This window comes from Marmota monax, unplaced genomic scaffold (assembly GCF_021218885.2).
Source record: "Marmota monax isolate L192 unplaced genomic scaffold, Marmota_monax_Labrador192_F-V1.1 WCK01_AAM20220418_F8-fsc00008, whole genome shotgun sequence".
NCBI classification, from domain to species: Eukaryota; Metazoa; Chordata; class Mammalia; order Rodentia; family Sciuridae; genus Marmota; species Marmota monax.
Window position 1 is genome coordinate 12,081,189 of NW_026694432.1, and position 12,393 is coordinate 12,093,581.

A 12,393-nucleotide genomic window follows, 5' to 3' on the forward strand; every position below is an offset into this window, starting at 1 on the left:
GAAAAGAACACCTTGATTTCCAGCAGCATTGAAGAGCAGGGTTCTCTAGAACACGATCCAGGGCTCCGTGAGGTGGAGCATGTGCTGGGGGTGGGTAGGAATGGGGAATGAGCTGATAGCTACTGTCACCTTCAAAGGAGGGGGATTAACCAGGTGCCCTGCTCTGTTCTTCCAAAGGGGTGGGGGCAGGATGGGCTTGGGTCAGGAGTGAGGCAGGGAGAGGAAGCCTCGGGGACATGTGAGGTCATGCTTGGGGACAGTGAGGTACCTGGCTGGGAGTCAAGGGCTTGGGTTCCCAGGTTCTGTTCTTTTCTAGCACCTCACCATCTCTTGTGGGCTTCCAGAATTTTCACGATCCAGCCATTTGTCTGGTCTTGGTGCTAAACCTGAAGGTGGCTGTTTAAGCCAAGATCTACCAAGAGGGCAGCTGGTCTGTGAAGTCCTGGGGTCCGCAGAGAAGGAAAGCTCACTCGGCCTCCTCATTCACTCTCATTCATTGTTCATTCATTCCATCGCTCGTCCAGCAAAAGGTTCTTGAGCACCTACTGTGTGCCGGATGGTGGTGCGTGCTCAGTGCACAGTAACAGACATGACAGATGCGGTACCATCTTTCCCGAGTTTCAGCCAATGGGCATTCCTGACAGCAAGTGGGCATTTTGATAGAAAGGGAGGCTGGAGGTGCAGGGTGCTGTGGAAGAACAGAGAGGGGTGGGAAATTAACCAGGGTAGGGGCAGGTCATAAAGCGACTTTAAGAAATGAAGTCGCTGTGCTCCATTTCTTAAAGCCAGGATGTGTCAGGAGGAGCTGGGGTCAGGAAGTGAATCCAGGTGCAGGCACGTGATAGGCAACCCCAAACACTCAAAGGGGGGTTGGGGGGTCCTGTTTCTTATTTCTCTTCTTGGGAGCAAACCTCACTGATAAAATGGCATGATCTGAGAGCTGAGATGACCTGGCTGGAGGCCACTGACCCCTTAGACCTACAGCAAGCAGCCTTTTCTAATCCATTCATTCAATAAATGTCTTTGACCCAAGTGGCCCAGATGTCATTTGAAGCCCTGGGGATAGTGCTAAGTAAAAACCCACAAGGTCTTTTCTCTCTGTGTGATGGGAATATGGGGGTGAGGCAGATATTAAGCAAATAGTCACACAGATGAGTGTTTAATTAAAACCAAGGACTATGAGTTGAGGGAAGGAGAACAGTCCCAAGAAAGCAATCCCAGGAAGCCCTCACCTGGGTGGTGGGGCCAGGGGATGTGCCCATTGATCTGAGCTCTTAGGGGGAGTTCATCAAGGTATGCCATGGCTTGAGCATCCCCCACAGCCTCACACATTGAAATTTAATTCCCATTGTGCAATATTAAGGGTAGAAATTTAATCTGTCCTTAGGAGGTGATCTGGATTAAACAAGGTCACCAGGATGGACCCTATGATTGAGTCCTGGTGGCTTTATAAGATGAGTATGAGAGAGACTAGAAGACACATTCACAGAGAACTGCATGTTCTCTGACTCTGGCTGTGTGATACCCTGCACCATCTCAGGACTGTGCCGGCAGGAAGGCCATTACCAAATGGGGTACTTCACCCTGGGATCTCCAGAAGTAGGAATCAAAACAAATTTCTTCCTTAAAAAGTTACCCAGCCTCAGGTAGTTCATTACAGTAACAAAGACAGGAACTCACACAATGAAGAGGAGGGGAAGTTGTGAGCCAAGTCCTTTCCCCAGGGAGGGACTGGGAGGCAGTGGTGGGACAGTAAAAAGACCAGTGGCATGAAGTTGGGATGCCAGGAGGGCATCAGCTCAGGCAGAACCTGACACGTCAAGAAATTAAAGAGTTTAATCTTCTCTGCAGAAGCAATGGGAACCACTGAAGGGTTTATAGTAGAGGAGTGACATGATTCGTGCTTTGAAAAGTTCACTTTCGTTGCCGGCAACATGTCAGAGGCAGTGCTGGATGGTTGAAGCTGTAAAGAAGGGTTGCGGAGCCTGTAGAGAGAGAACAGAGAAAAGGCAGATGGAAGACAGAACCTTGGTAAGGATGGGGGAGAGGCAATTTGCCCAGAAGAGATCAAAGTTGTACTAGTTCCCATTCCTTGCAATACTGAACAGACCATCAATTTGGAGGCTGATTTTACACTGGAAGGCGGCGGTGCAGGAACGGGATTCAGCACCATGGACGGCTCTCCAAGCTCCTCTTGAGAACTGGGGGAGGAGGAGACCTGATTTTATTCCCTAGGATGCTCAGCTCAGTGCCTGAAGGGCTGGTAAAGTCACCGCAGGACCTGTTGACTCCTGGGAGTGAGGCAGGCAGGGACGTGAGGTCATTCCTGCGAAGACTCCCAGGACCTGTGGGAGGGAGAGCCCTGGCATGGGCCAGCCTAGAGCAGGGGCCTCAGGGACCTCTGGGTGGTACTCACAGATTAGCAGCAAAGGGAAAGCAGTCTGTGAAAGTCCCACTCCAGGCTGCTGAAATGACTGTAATCTCTAGCCATCTTTATTTACAGACTTCAAAGGGAGATGGGAAGAGAGAGACAGCAGGATGCTGGGCAGCGTGAGTGGGGCTGAGATCAAAGGCAAAAAAAATGTGCTCTCTGCTGCTCCTTCCCCCAGGCTTCAGCATCCACAAAGATGCTGGCAGAGAAAGGCTCTCCACAGAGGAAAAGGAGTCTCCAGAAACGGAGTCCAGCAGGACATAACCCCCTCCCCGAGGATCCTCCAGGGAGGAGTTCTGAGGGGCTTGGAGTCCCTTCCTTATGATGCCCCTAAAGCTTCCCTAGAAAATGATCAAGGGGGGCTGGGGATGTGGCTCAAGCGGTAGCGCGCTCGCCTGGCATGCGTGCGGCCCGGGTTCGATCCTCAGCACCACATACAAACAGAGATGTTGTGTCCGACGAAAAACTAAAAAATAAATATTAAAATTCTCTCTCTCTCTCTCAAAAAAAAAAAAAAAAAAGAAAAAAGAAAAGAAAATGATCAAGGACCCCAGGAGGAAGTCATGAGCTCTCTGCACCTCAGTAGTGCTCCCTCTGAGGGCGTATGTGCCACAATATTCCCCTCCAGCCCTTCACAGAGTTGAAAGTTATCACGGCAGCAGGTACACGGTATGGAAGTGGGCAACCCACAGGCAGGTTCAGGAAGCTCTGGGTCTTTTGGATGCATCTCTGGGGTTTCTTAAGAGCTGGAGGTTTCTACCCTCTGCCTGCAGTGTTGGGATCTACCGTGCTTGGGAGCCAGGCATGAGCCAGACAGCTAAGAAATGAAAGAGTCTATCCCTTGTCCATTTCCTCCTCAGCAACAGTATGGCACTCATGTAAAACCCCGTGCCCCCAACATGTGCAACCATGTGGTGGGACCAGTGGTAGTAATCAGGGCACCCTGAGCTCACTTTGACCTTCACCTGGGATGTAGGGGACTTGACATAAGGAATAGATAAATAGCCCCTGACACCAGGCTGGACTCACTGAGGAGAAGCTGGTCCCCTGGGAAGCTCCGAGAGTGTTTTTTTACCTTAGAGAGGAAGGAGTGAGTGGTTGGTGCCCTGCCTCCATCCTGGAGGGGCTCCCAGACCCACAGGGGAGACAGACGGGTGCTTGGGAGGAAGGGGAGAAGGAAGTAAAGGCAAGGAGAGATGTGTCTGTGTCTGTTCATGCAAGCACGTATCCATGTGTGTGTGCAGAGAAAGTGTGCACCTGAGGGTGCTAAAATAAGAGCGTACCCCTATGTGTAAACCTGTGTGTGTGGGGGTGGGGAACATAGGGAAGCTGCAAATGAAGCCTTGGTGTGGATATGAGTCTGAGTTCGCGTTCGAGGATTTCCGTGGTGTGCACACTTGCATGAAGTATTTCTGCACATGTTTGCGATGCAGCACGTGTTGCTTTGAGCGTGCGCACCCCTGTTGCACGGTCCAAGGGCGGCGTGAGCTGTGCTCCTTCCGAGGAGGGGAGACTTGGGTAGGGAGGGAGTGCGAGCCTGAGCGTGCGGAGTGGCAGGCATGACAAATGATTAATCTATAGAAATCTATATTCTATTCTTCCATGCATCCACTCCGCCCTTCTCACGCTCCCATGCATCACCTCCGGAAATCCATCACGACTCCCAGTCAAGGACGGGCTGCGAGGAGCGAGTGCTGCCTTATTGATGGACTTGCCGGGTGCTTTTTGTGCTTTTGGGTCCGCGGAGAAGGAAAGCTCACTCGGCCTCCTCATTCACTCTCATTTATTGTTCATTCATTCCATTGCTCATCCAGCAAAAGATTCTTGAGCACCTACTGTGCATAGGATGGTGCCGCGTGCTCAGGGCACAGTAACAGACATGACAGATGCGGTCCCCATCTTCTCTGAGTTCCGGCCTTTGGGCGTTCCAGACAGCAAGTGGGCATTTGATAGAAAGGGAGGCTGGAGATGCAGGGTGCTGTGGAAGAACAGAGAGGGGTGGGAAATTAACTAGGGTAGGGGCAGGTCACAAAGGGCTGCTGAGGAGGTGACAACTGAAGGGATTCCCCAAAAGCGATAGAACCCAATGGAAGGGAGGACAGGGAACAGCATGTGCCAAGGACCAGATGCAAAGAGAACTTGCCCCCTGGGAAGTTCGGTTCAGCGGCTGGCGCTGGGGTGCGAGGAAGGAAGTGGAATAGAGGAGGTGACAGAGGTGGCGGGGACTAGGGAGACCATCATGGCCTGTTGTGGGAGCTGGATTTTACTCTGAGGGTGATGGAGAGCCACAGAAGGGCTTAAGAGCAGGTGCTGCATTTGAGAAGGCAGTCTCTGGCTGGTGGTGGGGGGGACTGGATTGAAGACAGTTCAGATGCCCTGACAGTAATTCCAGGGAGGGACAGTGGTGGCTTGGACTAGGGGCTGGCTTGACTTAGGGTCAGGCAGTGGGTAGAGGTCTGTGGTGGGATCTGGAGATGTTCTGGGGGTGGAACAAAGAGCTTGCTGATCGTCCAGATGCTGGCTTAGAGTGGCTGGGTGACTTTGGGTCACTGGACAAGTTCCTCTACCTCGTTGAGGTAAACTAGATCGTGGGGGCTAGGGTGTGGCTCAGGGGTAGAGCACTTTTTGGTAAGCAGGACATCCTGGGTTCAGTCCTCAGCAGTGAATTAAAAAATAAAGAGGTGCAGGGGAGGAGGGGCGCACCATGCTTCCTAGGGTTGGAGTGCGACCGTCTGGGTCACTCTACATTTCTGACACCACTGTTGTCCTTCTGGGGAATAGAATGTTTGTCCCTCCCTCCGGCTGGATGAGCCATGTCTAGATCAGCTCCTCCCAGGAGGCTTCAGGATGACCTCCAGCAGGCTCCCTTAACCACCCCCGGGGCGACCCTTGGACCCTGGGGCCCATGCCAGATGCCTGCTGCTTTTAGCCCTTGGGGGAGACTTGGAGGCTGCCCAGCCCAGCTTCCTGGTCCACAGATGGCCAAACAGGCACCCAGAGAGGGTAAGGACCTTCTCATGGTCACCCAGCATGCCATCTGCACTTGCTGGTGCTGAGGCCTAAGCCACCCAGGACGGGCTGAGTCCTTAGGCCGTCATGCCACCTCCAGCCTTCGGATGGACCATGCATCTCAGCCAGCCCACCGCTCACCTGTTCCCGTATGCCATCAGGGAGACCTTGGCCAAGGCACAGGGTTCTGGGATGTCCTGGGGGGGAAAAGGGCGCTGGGACCTTTTCCACCTGGGCCCCAAGGTGGTTCCAAGGACCGCTAAGTCCTCAGTGGGTCCTCATGTGTTATGATGACAAACCAGAGATGGGTGTCCCCTCTGATCTCCCTGGGAAGCCAAGCAACTTGCGGTCTCAGAAACCTCCCCTCAGCCCGGTGCCTCTGCACCGGGTGGAGAGGATACTTATAGCAGAAGCGTCCTCCACCTCCGTCCCTCTCCCTTCTCAGTGCCCATCATGACCACACCGTAAAGTCTGCCACGAAAGTTCCTCGTGGGGCGTGTTGGCTGGATGAGAGGAGCTGGGCGGTGGCACGGGTGGCGGGAGGGTGTCTTGGCCCGCACTTCCTGCCGGGTCTTGGAAGCTCTGCTGCTTTTGCCCATCTGCGGATGCGAGCCCTACTCTTGCTGGGCAGGGCTGCAGAGTGCCAAGGAGATGGCCCTGCACACTTAGGATATTTTCGAGTTAAGTGACAGCGGGCACAACACGGCGGGGAGATGGCTTGTGTTTCTTTGGCGCATTCAGTCACAATTCATCATTATCCAATTTTTTCCCCCTTGGGTTTTCTCCCGCACACATTTTTTATCCTGATCTGACAGCTAAATGAGGAATCACGCTGCCTACGTTATCTGTTTTGTTCAGGAATTAATCCGTCGTCAAATACCGACTGCCAAGGGGTTCGTGGGAGCAGGACTGCCAGCGTGGGCCCCCAGACGGCCTCGGGGTCAAACGGGGACGCTCCGGATGGCCATCTCCCTATGACTTCCCAAGAGGAATGGGAAGAGGACAAGGGTCCACACGCTGAGACAGACCCGACGCCACAGGCCAGGAGGACTCTCTGGAGGGGTTCAGCCCGATCCTCTGTCAAGTTCCTGAGTCATTTTATATAAGGTCATTCTGCCCCTCCCCCTGCCTCTGACAGCTTTGAGAAGAGAGGCAGGGACCCCGACCTCTGCAAAGGGGCTCACTCCTCGAAATGAGGAGCACCTCTTCCTGTGCTTTGCCCTTGGCCCAAGTTTCAGGGAACCAGGTGAAACTTCCACTCAGCCGGAGAGAGAAGCAAAGCGTGTTCAAGGGCGTGATTGGTCCTCAAAACTGGCCCAAGTTTCTTTTCTCCTCCCTTATTCTTTCCTTCCTCCAAGTTCACCTTCTCTCTTCCCCTCCCTTCCTTCTGTCCTTTCTCCATCTCTCTCTGTCCCTTTCTCCCTCTCCTTTTCTCCTCCCTAAATTTTTGTTCCTCCCACCATGATGAATAAGCTCCAGGGGTGGGTGGGGGAGGCCTGTAGTCAAATAATAGAAATGGGCTGAGTTCTTGGAGGGAGGGGCACAGGCACACCCAGACTGTGTGGGGGCCTGGGGACCTGGCCACAGAACCCGATGCAGGAAGCTGGGGGATGGACAGGGGGAGGGAGGCTCCAGGTGGAGAGAGAACCCCAGGCGGGATGGCACCCTCCCAGGGCCATGGCTTCCCCAGTCACACCTCGCCCGTGAGACCCGGAGCTGTGTGCCAGAGAGACCACATCTGATTTTGTCCACCCATCAGACCCAGCTCTGAGGGCACACCTGGCAGAGGTCACGCCTTCCAGAGGTGGGTGGATCTGTCAGGAGTCGATGAACAGGTAGAGGAGAGAGGATTGGCCATGAGTGGAGGCACCCACCGTCCCCAAAGTCCTGGGTTCCACGGTGGCTGGTGATTTCCTGCCAGTAACTGGTGCTCCCAAAATATTGCTTTCTGTAGATGTCACCTTTGGTGTGTGCTAAGGAGGAGAGGGTGACTATATGAGGCAGGGAGGTGACAGCACAGCCAGCTAAGCACCTAGACCTCATAGCCATGAGGTCCTGGCTCAAGGCCAGGTGTTACTGCTTCCTGTCAGTGAACTCTGATCCCCCGAGCCTCAGTTTCCTCCTCTGTACCCTGTGTGTGACAATGTCAGGATCTGTGTCTGAGCAGCACGATGATTAAATGGGCTGATGTGTAGCTGGGACTCCTGCCACCTGCTCTTCTGTGCTGGGTATCACAGGAGCGCTGAGAAATTAGCCCAGGCCTCGTCTTACCGGCTGCAGGTGCCAGCATCTTGCCCTTGTCTGTCTCTGGCCATCACAGTGACCTCCACATCCCCGTGTCCTCTGCTTCCCTCCAGGTTGTCTAGGTGGGGGACTCTGGTGGAGAAGCAGATGGCCGCTGGGGTGGAGTGTGGCGGGGATCACGTTGTGAGAGGGTGATAATTTATTCAGCTCGGCCTTGACCGGGAGCAGGAAAGAGATGTCTATTACTTCTGGGAGGCAAGACTGGGGCCAGGGAGCCTCCCCTTTCTGACCTCTATCAGCTGGCCCTTGCTCTCCTGGGGAGCAGGTCTGGAGGTCCCCGGGACTGCCCTGGGCAGGAATCTACAACAGGAACTGGGGGTGAGGGAAGGCCTGCAGATTTGGCCCTGGGGAGAGGAAGCCAGGAGACAGAAGGACCCTGGACCCTGTGGAAAGGACAGCAGCCCAGAGTGGGGCTCCCTGACCCCGTGTTATCTGGAGGGCCGGGCCCGGGCTGCCTGCAGGTCTTCTCATCCACCCACTTTCTTGTGAGTGGCGGATGTCTTCTAAGTGGTGGGGAGAAAGATGTAAAACTAATCCACACTCTAATAAAAACAGCCTCCGATTAAATATGTATGAACACATATTGATTTGGGGATTAAACAGAAAAGAAAATTGAGCCTGTAATTGAGCTGGGGAACATGGACAGGGTGAGGCTCGGGATGCACTTCTCCAAACACACCTGCCCGAGTTTCCCAGGAGGGGAAGGGGCCCCGGGGGCAGGGCCTTCCCTTGGACCTTATCGGCTCCTCAGCATGAGGGACAGGCCAGCTTCTGTGGCTTTGGGAGGAGTCTCTGCCCTCTTCCTGATTTGGGAAATTTCAGAGAAGGGCTGTCCTCTTCCTCTGGATGTTCAAATTGGAGACCTTTGCTAGAGGACAGCTGTAGAGGGAGACGCCATTCATTTGGGAGGAAAAATCATTCAGTGTTCACCTGCTCAGTGCGGTCCCTGAGGAAATGGAAGGAGCTGAGCTGGGGCTTGGCTTACAGCCTTGACTTCAAGTCCAAGGTTGCGTTCACTGCAGCCAAGGCTGGGCAGTCTGATTACACCCAAGCCTGCAGAGCCTAGGCTCCTGCATCCTCCAAGCTGGGAGGGCTTTTGGCTTCAAGGCCATCTCCCTGCCTGAAAGTTGTCACCTTCTTTCACTAACACAAAGGTAGTAGGCCAACTCCTCGTTGGACCACTCCAGGGCCAGGGAGCTCAGTATCTTTCAAGGGAAGCTGGGCACTCCTTCTGGGAAGGAGCCTACCCACCATGCCTGTCTAGGTCGCATATCTGTTCATTGGGCCAGAGAGAGGAGGGCGGGTGAGGATGGACTGGTGGTTGTTAAGCACCTACTGTGTGTCAGGTTGTTAAACACCTACTGTGCTCGGCAGACTCACCTAGACTATGGCCTTTTAGCTTCTCAAGGATACTGACGCGTAGATCTGATTATTTTTACTTTGTAGACTGGAAAACAGCCTCAGAGACATTGAAGAATTTGTTAAGAATCATAGCAACATGGAAACCGTTGATGGAGTACCTACTCTACGTCAGGCCCTGTGCATACATTATTGTCTGTCCTCACCATGACCCTGTAAAGTGGGTCAGAAAGGAAACTGAGGCTCAGAGAGCTAGACACATGGCTATTGTAGTGCACAGCCTAGCCACAGTGACCTTGGCCACTTCTTGCTTTGTCCTGGAGAAGTGTGTGACCTCCTGGTCTCTTGCTGCTGACTCCTCGGGACCCCTTGCCCCAGCCCCTGTGGCCTGACCACTGTTCCCTCTCCCTGGTTTGGCCTGGCTCCTCTGCCTCACAGGTCACTGTGCACTTGGCTCCCAGAATCTTCCGGGACTCATTCATCATTTCTCAGCTGCGTCCCCTCCCCCAGTTCTTCTCCGCTGCCCCCCCACCCCCTTCTCTGAGGTCTGCTGGAATTTGCGGCTTCCCCAGGGCCACACGTCCTTAATGAGCACACGCCACAGTTGACAATTGACAGAGCTTTTTCACATGTTATCTCACTTGAGGTTCATAATGACCCGATATCCCATGTGACAGATGAAGAATTTGAGGCACAGACAGGGGAAGCCGTTGGCCTGGAACAGCAGAGTGGTGAGTGACAACGTCAGGGATGTCTTCCCAGATGATGCAACTGTTGTACCTGTCCTAGGAACAGGTGCCTTTCTCAGAGCCCACAAAAGACGCCCTGGAGCCACATGGTGAAGTGGGAGAGCGCAGAGAGTTGGATGTGGGCTTTATAGAGACCTGAGTTCAAGCCCCGGGGCTTCCTCTAGCTGGCTGTGTGGCCCTGGGCAAATCGTGTAACCTACCTGAGCTGTACTTTTCTCAGGCTTAGACTGAATCCATCTCTGAGACTGGGTGCAGGACACACATGAGCATACCCTTCAGAAGTGCCCCCTGGACCCAGGGTTGGCCTGCATAGCTAAGTGCTGGAGGGCCTCTCAGCTCGTCCCCATCCTGACCCTGGGAAGAGGGAGAAAGGCATGGGGACGAGGGGTGCAGGGACAAGAGCACTGATACCCCAGGCTCATCAAGACCCACAGGGGACCCTGAGAGCCCACTTGTCCCCAGCCAGGCTGCCTCTGCCCTGTGGTTGTTAAAGCTATGATTTGATTTTAACCAGGGTCTACGTGTTCTTCGGGCAGCCGCTCTCTCCACTCCATCCTATTCGAGGAACCATTGGGCAGGGTGAAGCCTCTCCCCTGTGAGGCCGGAGGGAGCCCTGGACGTGCTCTGGGGGACCCAGAGCGCTCTGACGTGCGGCTGCCCACAGCTGTCGCCGCTCAGGTGTGTTCCTCAGGGGAAGGAAACACCTGAGGTTCTATCCGGGGAGACCTGTCTCCACAATTCCGTCGGCTTCTAGCAGCGGCTCCCTCCTCTTACTCTCTCGCCTGCGACTGTCCGGTTCCTGGAGTTCTCTCCCTCCTGTGCCTCCTGCCTGTCGTCTCCTCCACCTGCCCAGTCCACCTGGGCCATCTGTGAGCTCTGGGACCTGGGCTGGTGCAGCCCGTCATCCACTCCACCTCCAGCCATCCCTAGTCATTTACATCTGGGGTCCCTTTGGACCAGGTGATGCTTGTGCTGAGCCAGATCTTAAATATTTTGGACCCAGCAGTGGGAACCCCTGGGAAGCTGTCGGCACCCCAAGGCCCAAGAGGCACAGGAGGGAAGGGCCACCAGAGCCCCGTGAGATCTGGGGCCACAGGAAGGAGGCAGGGCGACAGCTGAGGAAGCTGGTGCCGGGGAGCCTGGGCTGCATCCCTGGGGCTCAGGGCAGATCAGAGGGGCGAGGGGGGGGTGCTGGTCAGGCAGGAACCTGCGATGGACCCTCACCCTGCACTGTTGTCCTTTGCTGCTTGGCGCTACCTGAAGCTTCCTGACTGATTTGATTGGATGGTTGTTTATTGGCTTTCTTCTTACCTGGACAGTGGGCCCCACAGGGCAGGGACCTCATCAGCTTGGCCCCTTTGTACCCTGGAGCTGAGTGTGTGCCAGCCGTGCAGCAGGCCCAGGTGTTCTCTGGAATGGGAGGAAGAGGGATGAGAATATGCACGAGGCCCTAGGTACATTAGCTCGGCTGCTCTGCTGTGCAGGGGCTCAGGAACATCTTGTATTGATTTATTTTGTTCTTCCAGCCCTGGGGTCTGAACCCAGGGCCTCCCGCAGGCTAGGCAAGTGCTCTAACTCGGAGCTACATCCCCTGCCCCCAAGATCCTGGGCAGACCCTGGGGCTGTACTGGCAGGAGTCCTTGGCCAACTCTGGGTCCCCTCACTCAGCGCATCTGGGAGCAGTGACCTTCCCTGAGTCCATCCACTCATCAGCATGCAGTCACGGAGCTCCTGCCGCGTGCGAGAAGTCCTGGAGAAGACGAGGCAGGGCTGTCCAATCTGCACCCTGCCACATTTACGGCCTGACAGTGGCGTAGTGCACAGCCTCAATGTTTGGACGTGGCAAGGTCCTCTGTGACACCCAGCCTGGCAGCAGTGGCCCTGCCAAGGGCGTTTCCCCATGGTGCTGTAACCAGGGCAGTCCCTCCTGGAAACCTGCCTCCAGCAGCACTAGTGGCCCTCAGTGCATCCCAGTGAGCATCTTGGACGGCACATTCCTGGGAGCATCCTCCCAGGCCCATCACTCAGATGCCCTGGCAGATGCGGCACTCACTGCCTGTTCACCTCGGCAGGCCCTGGATCACGCATGCTCTGTACGCCACCCAGCCCGTCCAGGGGAGGCTGCTCCATTCACCTCCACCTGGGTCTCCCAACCCCTCGGAAGGCCCTGGGAGTGGAAGCTGGAGGTGCAGAATGGGGAGGGCAGGAGCTGGAGCAGAAAAGGCAGAAGGCCAAGCCCAGGTGCTCTCGGAGCAGAAAGAGACACTGCAAATGGCTGCAGCTCCTTACAAATGATGTATGAAATGAGGAGCATATGCCGCCAGCCACTCGTGCACAGGAGCTTGGCCGGGCTCCCTGCCCCTGGCAGCACTGTCGGCAGTGGCCCTGCACTCCCAGCCCCTGTCATTCAGGGAGTCCTCAGGGGGTGGGATTTAGCCCCCTCCTCCCTCTGGTCTCTTCTCCAAATGAGGTGCTGCACACAGTTGGTGCCTAACCTGTGCAGCAGACCCTTTAGCCCACCTTAGTTCTCTGAAAACAGAG